The sequence below is a fragment of the Oreochromis niloticus genome, linkage group LG16, assembly GCF_001858045.2.
Source record: "Oreochromis niloticus isolate F11D_XX linkage group LG16, O_niloticus_UMD_NMBU, whole genome shotgun sequence".
NCBI lineage: Eukaryota > Metazoa > Chordata > Actinopteri > Cichliformes > Cichlidae > Oreochromis > Oreochromis niloticus.
Window position 1 is genome coordinate 16,333,951 of NC_031987.2, and position 13,315 is coordinate 16,347,265.

A 13,315-nucleotide genomic window follows, 5' to 3' on the forward strand; every position below is an offset into this window, starting at 1 on the left:
GGCGTGGTCACTTTAACTGACAGGTGTAGCTGTATGCTAGGTGTCGCGTCTGCTAAGTGAAGTAACTGAGCTGGGCCTTCTAACCTAGTCTCCTGTGTTTTTAATTGTACTAACTGTGCCGCAGTTTTGGTGAGTAAAAGTCTAGTGATTTATTTACGTGTTAGTTACAAGATGTCGGTATCTAGTTAAGCTTGTTAGCATTAGCTGATAATTCAGTGCTGCACACTCCTGCCTTAATAAGATCATTTTTGGCTCCAAGCATCCAGATGGCTGATCTACAATGATTAGCCAAACCCGAATTGTTAGCCTATAATTATTAACCATTCGTGATCCTTAGAATACAATGTTCTGTTTTAAAAACATTAAATCAGGGCAAGTACAGAAGCACCCACCTAAGTCTTAAGCATTACTGCAAACCAACATACTTTGACCCACTACTACGGGGAAATGCCACCCTCCTACAGCTGGGACCTCCCCTAACAGGACAACTTGCCCTGCATCACTGTAACATAAGTGCCCATGCCCTAACCCACACATTATTAGTCCGGTAGCTTTAATTTTGTGTTTGAAAAATAGATCTCATACTTATTTCCAGCTCTGTATTTTCAGACTTGGACTCTACTAGAATGGCTTTGCATGAACTGCTGATCAAAATAATGCATATTTATGTCATTTTGGACCTTGTTGCGCCTCTGATGGAAACGAGATGTTATAACTTACTTTCTTCTGATTGGCTAACCCTGGCAAACGTTAGGTTTGCCATGTGCCTGACCACATTAAGGATATCCCTTCTCTTTGACATCATGCAGATCCACGAGTAGAGAAAACGGCCTGACACGGAGCTTTTACAGCAGTGTGAAGTGTGAGATCTGTGATATGATCCTCCGGCAAATAACCCTAGGAAAGCACAAAGGTTTCCTCTAAGGATTGACAAAGACAGACCCCCACACTGTTTCCTCACTGTGTGTGTTTTCAAAGGCGTAATAATTGTATTTCACATCCTCAAGCAATTCCCAGTCTTCTGATTAATGCTCTGTTCTTGGTTGCATTATTTAATTGCACTTATTTATTTTCAGCTTTGAAACTAAATAGAGGGGTGTATTCATCATTTTGTGTTATCATACCCTCCTTCATCATAATCTTATGCTCAGTAGTGATGCATTCTTGTTCTTGTAAAGCAGTTTCCACCTTATAAATATGTCATCAGTGCAACTTAGTAAAGAAAGTTAACAACAGCCTTTATATATACTTGTGTAAAATCTGCAGTTTTTCCTCTCTAATGCCATATCATAGATCGCAACTTGCCTGATTAATTCATTTTCCCTTGTGTGTTGTTATCCGTGTAAGGGGGTGGGGGGGATTTTTGACCAGGCACCCTCTCACAGCTAATGCAACTTCTGATTGGTGCTGATGTTGAGTGTTGAGACTAATGAGTATTATGCTTTTCAATTGAAAACCTTTGTGCCACTGTATTGCCCCCGCTTGTGCAGATCACTGTGATGAATACCCATCATACTTTAAAATACTTTAGCACATTGTCGCTAAATGAAGGCTGCCAGGTCAATTTTCAATTTTTTCCCCCTCTCTCCTCTTGAAACAAGACAAAACCTTGGAACCCTTCACATCCTCTAATTCAGACTGATTGAATCCACTCATGGCCACGAGGGGCCTCATCTCACTGTAGTTTTCTCTGCTTTTTCTGCTGTGAGTGCACATTTTGCATTGCACTGCACAAGCTCAGCCGGCTGACCTGCTAGTGGAAAGTGGCATTTTTGTTTAGTGAGTTTGTATGCTGTGTCATTAATTCCACTTTCAGACATTGTCAGACTCTCACACAGCATGCTCACGGCTTCACATATCTGATGGACAAGGGCAACAAACTGCTGTGGATGTGGCCAGTTTGGAGGATCTGCAGGCCCCCGTGCAGTTGTCAGAAGGGTGTGAAACCTCTTTTGACCCTTTAGACCACACAGTTGAGTTTAGAAAAGCTTAATTATGCTATCCTGGGTCTGATGTCTGTTGCATGTCTGCATCGTCATGACGCAGTAAAGAAGAGACTTATTCAGTAGAAAGGAAACTGTGGCATGTTGGGAAATATGCATTTTCACTTACTAGATCAAGTGCATCTAAGGAAATCCTCACCAGGAAACATTCCAGTCACAAATGCTCCATTTTAGTGCTGCTAGGTGAGTTTAAGATAAGACAGAGCGCAGCTAAGCTACACTCATCAGCCACTTTGTTAGGTACACCTGTTCAAATCCTTTAAAGCCAATATCTAATCATGCAATCATATGGCAGACGATCTGCCAAAGTTCAAAGCGAGCATCAAAATGGAGGGAAAAAAGGTGATTTAAGCAACTTTGAATCTGGCATTGTTATTGGTGCCAGATGGGCTGGTCTGAGTATTTCAACTGGTGATTTTCTGGGATTTTCCCACACAACCATCTCTAGGGTTTACAGAGGATTGTTGGAAAAGGAGGAAATATCCAGTGAGTGGCAGTTCTCTGGGTAAAAATGCCTTGTTGATGCCACGCATCAGAGGAGAATGGTCAGACTGCTTCAAGCTGATAGGAAGGGAACAGTAACTCAAATAACCACTGGCTACTACCAAAACACGCAGAAGGTCATTTCTGAACACACCACACATCACTACCATAGCCTACCTGACCATGTGCATCCCTTCATGACCACAGTGATGGTTTCTTGAACATGACAATGAGTTCACTGTACTCAAATGGCTTCCACAGTCAACAGATCCCAATCCAGCAGAGCACCTCTGGGCAGTGGCGGAACAGGAAATCCACATCATGGTTGTACTGGTGTTTAGAGTTGAAGAAAGTATTTGATTAATCATCGTTATTATTTTTCAGCTGAAGTTCCAATAATCACTTCTCGCTTAGATTAACACGTTTTATAAAAGAAAAAAAAAATCCACTTTTTTTTTGTAGAGAGAACTATTTTGGATACAAATCAGCAACTAATTTCATTTGTTTTCTTTCTCATTTACTCTCAATCCAACTGGAATATAATTAACAAAAGGTCAGATAATGACGCTTTCTGTGTTGTGTTTTTTTATTGAAGTGAATTTTTATGTCGAAATCCTAGTTTTTTATATCTCAGGTCAGTTCTGAAGCCATATGAGCTGTCAGACATATATACACACACACACACACACACACACACACACACACACATATATATATACATATCAAAGCCATCATAGTCCAGACTAACGTGCGGTATCCAGCATTTCTATTCCAGTTTATTCACCCTTTGCAGTCGATCGGCCACTCGGGTGCAGTGAATTGAAATCTGAAGCAAGCAGTGCACTTTCTGCCGGAGTCGAAGCTATTACGGTGGATCCAGCCGTGGGCCCTCGGTTGCCGTGCTTTTGTAAGGGGGGGATACAGCCTGTCTGCGTCAGAGTGGAGATGTGGGAGGTTGATTTATGTCTGAAAGTCTCAGGGGTTTCAGTCTCCCCTCTCTCACTTTTCATATTTCACCGGATAAAAAGAAAAAAAAAAAACTGGGGTGGGCAGACGTGCATTAATGTTTGCATATCCTTGCTGCTCTTGATCATGTTTAATCATGCAAATAATTGCATGCAACCTGCATTAAAGCAGGCAGAAAGGCTTATTGCCAGTTCTTCTGTGAAATAACAACAACAGTATCAAGCTTGACTTGAATATTTAGTTTCACCTGTTGGCATTTGTGCTACTGTGACCTTATGGCGCCTCCACCTTTCTCCACTGAGGCAGACAGTCAGGGAGTTTGGACCGGAGCCCAGCTGTACTGAAGGACCTGCTGAATATGATACCTGCATGGAGGAGCTCCAGCGTCTTAGCCCCCAGGTTCCCAGGAGAGAGCCAGGGAGGAAAGTTAGAACCCCCCCCAAACCCTTCCCACCCCCTCAACCCTCTCCCGCCACCGCTGCTTTTCTTATCACGTATCCATTTCTTTTGTGCTCCTTGGTTACCCACATACCCCCAGGCTACGGAGCCCCCTCGTCACCGCCAGTGAACCTGGCCAGTCCCTTTTCTCTGCTAAATGAGTCCTCTTTAAGATAATGTTTGATGCGTTGACAGCCAGAACCAAAACAGTGTAAAGGAAACCAAGTTTGACATCTTTTAATTGTGCGTCAGAAAGCACATATTGTGGTTTCTTGGACTGCTTTCAGATCATGCTGCTGATATGGTAATTTGCTCAAGTGAAGGATGTGATGAAAGTAGTGCTGTTGATGGGTTTTGTAGCAGAAGTCCCCGGAGTCCAGTCCGCTGGTTCCCCTCTCCTTAAACACGACGTGATTGGTCATGTTTAAGTGCAGATTTAAACAGTGTTTGTTTCATCAAATCATCTTTAGTGTCAGCAAATTTGAAATGAGCAGCGGCAACAGTTGAAAAGGTTTTTCACACGGGGAATCTTTAATGTCCGCCGGTGTTCATTATGCTGCCGAACAAACGGCATCAGACGAATAAATCCCAGGAAGCTGACAGTGGTTTTTCCGAAATGCATGGTAATTGATTTCCATCTGCGTAGGACCAGAGCTTGTGGTTGTGATTACATGTGTCGGCTAAATGAATTGGGATCATGGTGCACTTCAAATCAAGCGTGCTTTACTCCGGGTTTCTATTCAGATGACATGAAAATGGATCAGTTGGTGTACATAAAGTGGTGGATGCTGTTGTCGTGATTGACAGCTGCGTGACGAGGCTTGTTATTTTTGTCACAAGCGATGCATGTTTGCAGAATAATCTTCTTGATAGCCTCATAAAGATGATGTAGCTTATTGAAAGGCTTAATTTATCGCATTGTTTTTAATCCTCCTCTCTTTCTGTTGCGCTGGTTTTAATTGACTTGTGCAAATGCAAATGACCCTACGCTTTTTAAATATTATCACACACTGACTGGAACCTGCTGTGGCATTCGGTTTTCATTTATTCCATTTGTGGTACCAAAATATGACATAACAGCATCTAGCAGGAAGTTGGGCTGTTTGTTGGAAATCCACGGAGGACCAATTTTCAGCGTGTTTTAAATAAAAATTAGTTGTGAGTAATTATTAGATGGAAGAACGGGAAACATTCATGTGTCAGTGTTTTGCACAGCATGGAGGATTTAATTGTTAGTTATTCCTATAAAAAAAAAAATCAACATTAACTGCAGGCTTTATGTTTTGATCTGCACATGAATGGCCCCCTTGACTAAAGCTGCTATTTCTTAAGAGTGCCTTTCTTGTGCTGCAGGACCTGGCTGAGTATTAATCTCTTAAATGAGCCATGCTGTGGAGCTGGATGAACATGTGCTTTGCTAGATGTAGTTTTCTAATTTAAACTGTCCCATTAGGCTGTAATTGTTGCTATCTGAGGTTGGGACAGAGCCGCGTGGGAGGCGAGCGAGAAGTCAGACAGAGATGGTATCGGGGCCGAGGAGACAGGAAGCCTCTGTGTAATCACGTCAGGTTGGAGATCAGGGCCGAGATCAAGCCGAGCGGACTGAACTCTACTTGTCTTCTGCTGCGGTGAAGCTTCTCGGTAACTGCTGAGCTGCTGTGAACGTGTCTTTGTCGTTTCCACGGGGGGAGACTCGGTTTCACCTGGGTGTTTACGGGTTTGAACACTTTAAACTTTGAGGGCGCTGTTATAGATTTGCTATGCAATTTGTGCCCGAGGAGATCAGTGGTTAGTTTATGTCAAAACAGGGGGAAAAGGGAATGGTGGCTTTTAGGAATAACACCAGTAGGGGCCAAACATGTGAGGACAGGTTGTTTTCTGAGCTGAGGTTATGGATTCCTGTTTGATGCTGTCAGTTTAAACAACTTCCAAGAGTCATAACAGAAAATTAATGTTATTAATGTTTTTTTTTGGCTAAAGACAAAAAAAAAACACTCAACTTTTTATATAAAACTTAAGGAATTGAATCGGATAACAACAGCGGTATGAAGACCTCTAAGAAGGTTCTCAAATCTCGTAATGGCACATTCAAAATCAGTAGCAAAGTCCAATCGGGAGATTTAAACAAACACATATGAAAGGTATTTTTTTTAGTGTACTAACGCAGTAACGGATACGTCGGTGTGAGTGTACAGTGTGTGTGTGTGTGTGCCCTGCAGTGGTATGAGGAATGCTCAGTAAACCTCAAAAGAAACTGTGGATAATGAGACGACCGCTCTTGCATTGCACATACTGTATGTCACTCACAGTGCAATACCAAAGCACTCCCAGAACCTGAAGCACTGGAAAGCTCTCGCTGTGTTTGTTCCATCTGAAGTCAAGCTTACTAAGTAAATAGGAATGCTGCACACAGAGCCACGCTGACATTTGCCAGATGCTCGGTGCTAATTAGGGCCAAGTATTCCCCCTCGGATGGAGTGTGTGAGAAACCGTAAGTGCACTGTTGGCCGACCTGTAAGACCTGACTGGGGAGGAGTTCTGAACGCTTGAAAGTAAACTCGGGATTGTTATTTGGAGCAGGAATTTGTTCTGTTTTCGTTTACAAGGAGAAGTACACGGGTTTTATTTGATGTAAGCTACCATGTCTGACTGAGTGTTGAAGCTCAGGATCTCCTAGAAGTTCAGCTGATATGCATGGACTGACATTATTCTGCCTCTTGACTCATTTAAGATACTTTTTTGCAGCTTAGTGCTGCATGTGGGGGTGTGCCACGGCAAAACACAGGTGCTGAGGCAAAAAAAAGTTGCTAGTTTCCCAACAGTTAGCTGCATTTATAACATTTTATCATCTAGCTTCCACATTTCAAGTTTACTGCCTCCAACCATAATCTATCCACAGACAGATATCCAAAGAAACCTTTCTACCTCCTGCCCACTCTGCAAAGCCTCCTCCACCCCCAGAAAGATGATGATGATGATGATGATGGTGGTGGTGGTGGCGCATTAAGCAGGAAGTGAAAGCAGACCTGAAAGCTCCAGCCACCCACAGACCCACCCTTTACCTCTCCTAACCCTGCTCTCCCAGGCTGCAGCGGGGCTCTGTGTCCTGGCTCCTGTCCAGGCTCTGGTGCTGTGATGGGGAGGGTCACGGTTTGTGTCTGACCCCGGGCCTGCATGTTGGATGTTGTTGTTATTATTAGAGCTCCTTGCCCCCCGGGCAGGCGGGCGGTCCCCAAAGCAGGAGGAACTGCTGGGCTCTGGAGAGGCTCTAGACCTGGAGAACAGCTGTGCGGGTTAGAGGCTGCTGGGGCCCCTGGGAGGGTGGAGCAGTGAGTGGGATGGGGGTGCGGCGTTCTTGCACCTACCCGCCAAGAAGCACAACAGTTTTTTTTTGTTTTTGTTTTTTTGACTCACTGCACAACCAACATATACACTAGCCCATTAATGGGCATGCTGACTAATGTATTAGATCAAGGGTGGTAATGGGAAGCTTGCAGTATGTTACAGTACATGCAAAAAATGACCCCAAAAGCTTTGGCTTCAAAACTGTTTGTTTTTTGTTTTTTTTCAAGATGGGCTGTGTTAAGTTAGTATCTTAGTAAGAACAGTGGCTTACATTCATTTTTTTTTAAAGACCTCTTAGCCTGTGACCCTATTTGAAGCAGAAGAGCAATAAACAGACCAGGCTCTGGGTCTAAATAGTGAAGACAATGAGGAAGTGTCTTATACATAATAGTAGTTAATTCCTCTGCACAAAGACATCTGATAGTATGAGAAAATTACTCAAATTCTCAGCTGATCTATGAACACTTCCCTAATATGTTTTCATTTGCAGTCTGTAGTTTTGTTTTTTAAATACAGGATTAATCTCACTTTGTAAATGATACTATTTAAAGTAAACCAAACAATAAAGCATGTGTGTGTGTAGATAGATAGAGAGAGAGATATTAAGATATTAGTAGATGAGTTGTTACTGTGTTACTGAGCGTAGAGTATCCTCGGTTTCTTGGTAGCATCCACGCCTCAGGCAACGAGCAACATACTCAGATCAAGACTTGGAAAAAGGTCACAATCTGATGGGTGATGTCATGATGACTGTTAACACCTTTACAGCTCAGGATTCCTCCACAACAAGTTTTTAAAAGAGCAGCATAACAAAGATGTTTGGAAAACTGCTCACTGTCTTGTGTGATGTGCATTTAAACCCATTTGAGGTCCTTTGAGGTTAATTTGGGGGGGGTTGTAATTAATATCACAGTCCTTTAATTATGTCTGCTCACATAGCTAAAAAAAAAAAAAAAAAAAAAAAAAAATATATATATATATATATATATATATATATATATATATATATCAGACATTTTTGTATATCGTATTTACTGGTGGACTATGTATTTGTATTGAACAGGTGCTGCTCGGTGTGTGAGCGCCTTTATTTTGAAAATGTGTTTTTAAATATTTCCTGTGTTTTATATATGTTGTATAATTCATATGAAGCGAGGAGAATTTTTATTTGTATAAGCCATTAGTTGGTTTGTGAATGAATTACAGCCATAAGAGGCCAAAGGGTATTTAAAAGACCACCTTCCCTCTCTCTCTGCCATCTTAATTCTGCCTATTCTTGGCAGGTCTGGAGGGGGGGCCTTCTAACTGTGTAAATAGCTCTGGAAATTGCGTGTGGCCTTTGACTGTCTCTGTAATTGCGAGCCTCTTGCAGTATTTTGCTTGGCAGTCTGAGAGGTTAACCCCTGAGGGCTAGAGGCCTGAAGCTCTCCGTCTGACTGGCAGAGGGCTCCTCAAAGCCCCACTTGTTCACCTCCCTGCCTGGGCAGCTCTAAGCCACCGCTGATCCTCTTCTGGGCGAGAGGGAGAGAGTGGGAGGCAGTGCCTCATTCAGCCGTGGCTGAAGCTCTGAAGGTTGAAGCCTGGAGTGTTAACAGAAACCTCAGTCCGCCTGGGTGCACCTGGGACGGCAGTAGCTCTCATAGCTTTGTCACCTCTGCTAGAGAGCGTGGCTAAGTTTGGGCTTTTAGCCATAATCAGATTATATGGATGCTGGTGTACTAAGTGCTTGATCAGTTTCCCCTAAAAACCTTTTTCCCATATTCCCATGAAATTGTAAATGTGGATTGTAGCTCCAGTTAATTGTGTGCAGATGGATGCACCTGGTTTCATTATATTGAACGGGCTCTTGATGCAGTTGTGCGCTTAAATTTCAATTTATCAATTTATACACGGGATCGCTGTTGATTTACAAAATGCATTTGGCGTCACTGAGAGAGAGTCGGATTAGGAAAGTAAATGTCGAGCATTTGGAAATGGCCAAAAATAATGTTGTGTTAAATTGATTTGATCTTAATTCCACACATTAATCCTCTGTTTGGAACGTCTTCATCTCCGAAGAATTCCGGGTTCACGTCGGGGATTTGTGTTAAAGGTGCAGCCTAACCTGTCTGCCGTGATGGATGATGTTGCCGGATGAAATGGTCTGTAAAGATGCCGCCTCTTCTGGAGTCACAGCATAAACTGTGGAGGAGAAGAAAAAAAAGAAAAAAAAAAGACAACGTGCAGTTTTGCCTCCTCGGATTCCCACATTGTTCTTGCCAGCTCTGCTCCCCCTGGGCCTCGAGAACGACTCGCTACACCCCAGACAAAAGTACACAGGCAGAAAAGAAATATCAAGGCACAAAGGCTCTTTATGTAATGCTGTCAGGCTGCATTGATTTTTTTTTTCTTCCTGTATATTTGACAGACAACATAAAATCGTTGCTTCATGTCATGTCAAGCTGGGCTTCAGAGATTGCATCGGCTCTACCAATACCATTCAGTCCTTTGGAAGAGATAGTTCTCGGTCTATACTTTGTGGAGAGGCTGTGAGTAATTCATTTGTGCAAACTCTGAATGTGTTTGTTGCCTTTACACAGTAACACATATACAAACTGCTCCACAGAAAGCAAACCTCAAATCTGAGAGTTTGTTCACTGGGCCACAAAGCAGTGGGTTGTGCAGCATCTGAGGCCTGGGTCTGTTTTATCAGTCTGACTCTGGATGGATGAATTCAAGGACTGAAGCAGGAATGGGGTGCTGGTTTGTCTCTGGGTTCTTGTGCAAGATCAGCAGCTGTGTAATCAGACCCGGCTCTGACCCTACCTGTCCGGACGTTCCTCCAAACCCTCCATCATGTCCCGGTGTCACGCACATGCTGATGAATCACTGGTCGCGTGCAACCTCTGAGCTGGCTTGACCTGCAGTCCTGATTTAGTGAGGATAAGACATAACTGCCAGCACTGTCGGGACTTCCAGGGAATACAGTACATTATTCTTCCTCCTTAACATTCATCAGGGGTTTATTTAAACTCTGCCTGATTTATAGCGGATCTGTGGCCACTCAAGCTGTCCAATAAAGAGACAGATAATAAGGCCATCATAAAACCCCAGCTTTCAGCGCAGATCTGAGGTATTTTTAGTTTACATGAGAATGCCACATTTTTTTGTATTTAACAAGGGAATGCTGTACACCAAAGTGCGTGTTATGCATTATACTTTTGGGCAGGATATTAAAATTAGCTCCAACGTAAACATGTCAGTGAACCAGTAATGCAGTTATTCATGTATTCTTTATGGAAAAAGAGCACAACTGGGTTCTGTTGAAGCACTAACATTTAGAAAATGGGTTTTCAGACTGTCTGAAAAGCTGTGCACAGTTTAATGCTTTTATTTTGTTTTATTTTTTAGCCCACTTATGTCCCTGCCATAATGCATTTATAATATCTGTTGAGATAAAATGTAGCTTTTTATTTTCTGTATGCTTACTGCTATTCATAGCAGCACAATCAAATATTTTATTAGATATTCTATTTATTAAATCTCTAATCAAATACCAAACTGCATCAGTTTCACTTACATTACAAATCCAGACAGATTTATCTAATTAGTTACCATCTGCATGGGCTTACCCATTTTATTCTTCATTGTTTAATTCAGTGTCTACTTTTTTTGGTCAATACAACTTGAATATGTTTTTTGTGCATTTGTGCACTCTGCACTGCTGCAGCATTGCCTATATAAATATAAATATGCTATACATGTTGTTATTTTCTGTTTGACTATTCTGTTAAGTCGGTTAAGAGCCTAATTTCTTGTATGTGTACACATGCTTGGGCCATAAAGCTGATTTTGATTATGCATTACATATGTTTTTTTTTCTTTTGATGCACTTTGATACACTGCTGTACTTTTTACTCTAGCAATATATGATTCTAGGGCTTTTTTTCCTTTTACAATAATGATATTATTGTAATCGCTTTAGAAAATATAAAATATACTGATATTTTTTTCAGTAAAATTCATCTTTAACTTTGTTTATTATGAGTTTTGTCTCATTTTTGGTGAATAAACACTGAGTCTGTAACACTGACTGTACAAAAGCATATAAATAAGATATTATCGTATGTAATTATCATTATGGTACCAATAAAAAAATCACTGTTATCTTTTAGTACTGCTATATTGCAACACCAATATATTAATTCCTAATACTACTACATTATAACATAATGACTTTTACTCAGGTGAGGATCCGAGTACATGTTCCACCTCTGCCCTCTGATAAAGAGCCCCAGTGAGTGCTCACATGGTTTATCTGATGACTGAATGTGACACAGTGGATGGAGCAGCCAGTGTGGAACATGTGGATGCTCTGCGGTCCCTGTTGAGAACACTAAGCTCTGTATTTGCCCTCCTCTTGCTGAGTATAACAGCCTCTCCAGCCCAGGTTATGAGAGGGGCTCCCTGCAGCTGCTGTCTCTGAGGCTGATTAGCGCAGTGATGAGCGAATGGGGGCCGGGGGAGAGGCGCGCACACACACTATGAAAGGGTTAAGCAGCCGGTTAGGGAGGAGACCTGCTCTGTGTCCAGGATGTTGAGTGCTGCAGCACGATGGTGTGCTGTTACACTGCATGAGGCCTCGGCTCCACTTGGGGTTCTGATTGGGTCTGTAAGATCACAACAGCTACAACCTCCCCCCAACCTCGCCACCCCCTCCTCCCTCAGGGTTTCTCTCTCCACATCCTCCCTGTTGATTATCACCACTGCCAGAGCTGACTCTTGCACTCCAGCTGCTGTCCACACTCTGGCTCTGGGGCTAATTTATCCAGGCTGCAAGGAGGGAGAAAACTTTCTCACACAGCACTGAGAAGCCAAGCTGCCGCACACCAAAACCGTAGCTCGTTGCCCTCTGTGCAAACCACCATCAACAACTGCTGCTTGCTTTTCCGTCAGGCTTTCCCTGGTGGTGCATTTAAACAATATCCAGAGCTACAGATGTTCAGAACAAGTCCTCTTTACTTGGAAATAGTTCATCAGTGCAAAACAGACAGCGGAGGTTTCCCTGCAAACCACCATGTGTTGCTCTCTGCAGGTGTTTCCTCTGAGCAAAGCCAGGGCAGAGGGCTGCCTTCTCTGTCCAAAAGGTTGACTTTCAGCAGTCATCTTCAATGTGAAACTCAACCCTTAAGCTCTTAATATAAAACACACATACAGCGTCTCGCTAGCTACTGTATATCAAAGCTTTGTGTGCTTCCTTCACAATGCAACCACGAATAACAGACGTCAATGATGTGGGGAGGATTGTTGATTTCTTTTTCCAAAAAGCAGATGGAGGGATGAAAGAGAGCTGGAGTTTCTACCTGAATTGCCATTTCTGCATTAGGGATTTTCAAGTTATTGTTATTTGATAAAAGCGTAGGCTGAATAATTCACACAAACATTGTCATAAAACTGAGCTACGAAAACATCTATTTGACTCTGTGAGGCTGTGAGGGAGAAAAACATAGTAATTGACCAGTCAGACAAGTGACTTTGGGAGCAGGACAAAAAAGGTGGGACTAAAAGAAGAAAGGACTAAAACGTTGCCTTCAGGCTTCTGAGGGAAATTTGAATTTGAAATGTTCCTTGCAGAAAATGCTTGTGCGATTGAACGTTTCTTGTCAAATCTGTAATTAATTTCTAAATCACTTATCATGGGAGATATTACAGTTTTGCATGTGTGTTTAATTCTTTGTGACAGTTAATAATTTAAACAACATGCACTCCATAAACATTAGGGCTATTCTCTGCCCTGGCATATATCCATAAGCCCCTTGGACACTCGCCAGCAGCTCTCGGGTGTAGCCTCGTCTTACTTGCGAGTCCTTGCCAAAGCGGTATTATATGAGTGCTGATGGGGAGAGTCCTCTGTCAACCCGCGGGGCTCCGGTGTCTCTCTGCTGTCAAGGGTCGTGCAGACAGGGTAACCTGTGGCTCCACAATCCCAGCCGCTGCCCCCCTCAGCTCACCATCTCATGTTGAGAGCATTGTGAGTGAACAAGACCCGCTCTCATCTTCATGTACTTTCTGGGTTTTTTTTTGTCTCATTCTCTCTTATT

General features: G+C 42.6%; 1 protein-coding gene across 1 annotated transcript in view; it reads left to right on the forward strand.

Annotated features, from left to right (window-relative positions):
- Nucleotides 1–13,315, forward strand: part of dlx1a (distal-less homeobox 1a) — a 26,264-nt gene continuing 12,949 nt past the window's right edge. Inside the window, exon 1 of the mRNA XM_019353419.2 lies at nt 1–129. The gene's annotated coding sequence lies outside the window, so the exon portion shown is untranslated. The remainder of the gene's footprint in view (nt 130–13,315) is intronic.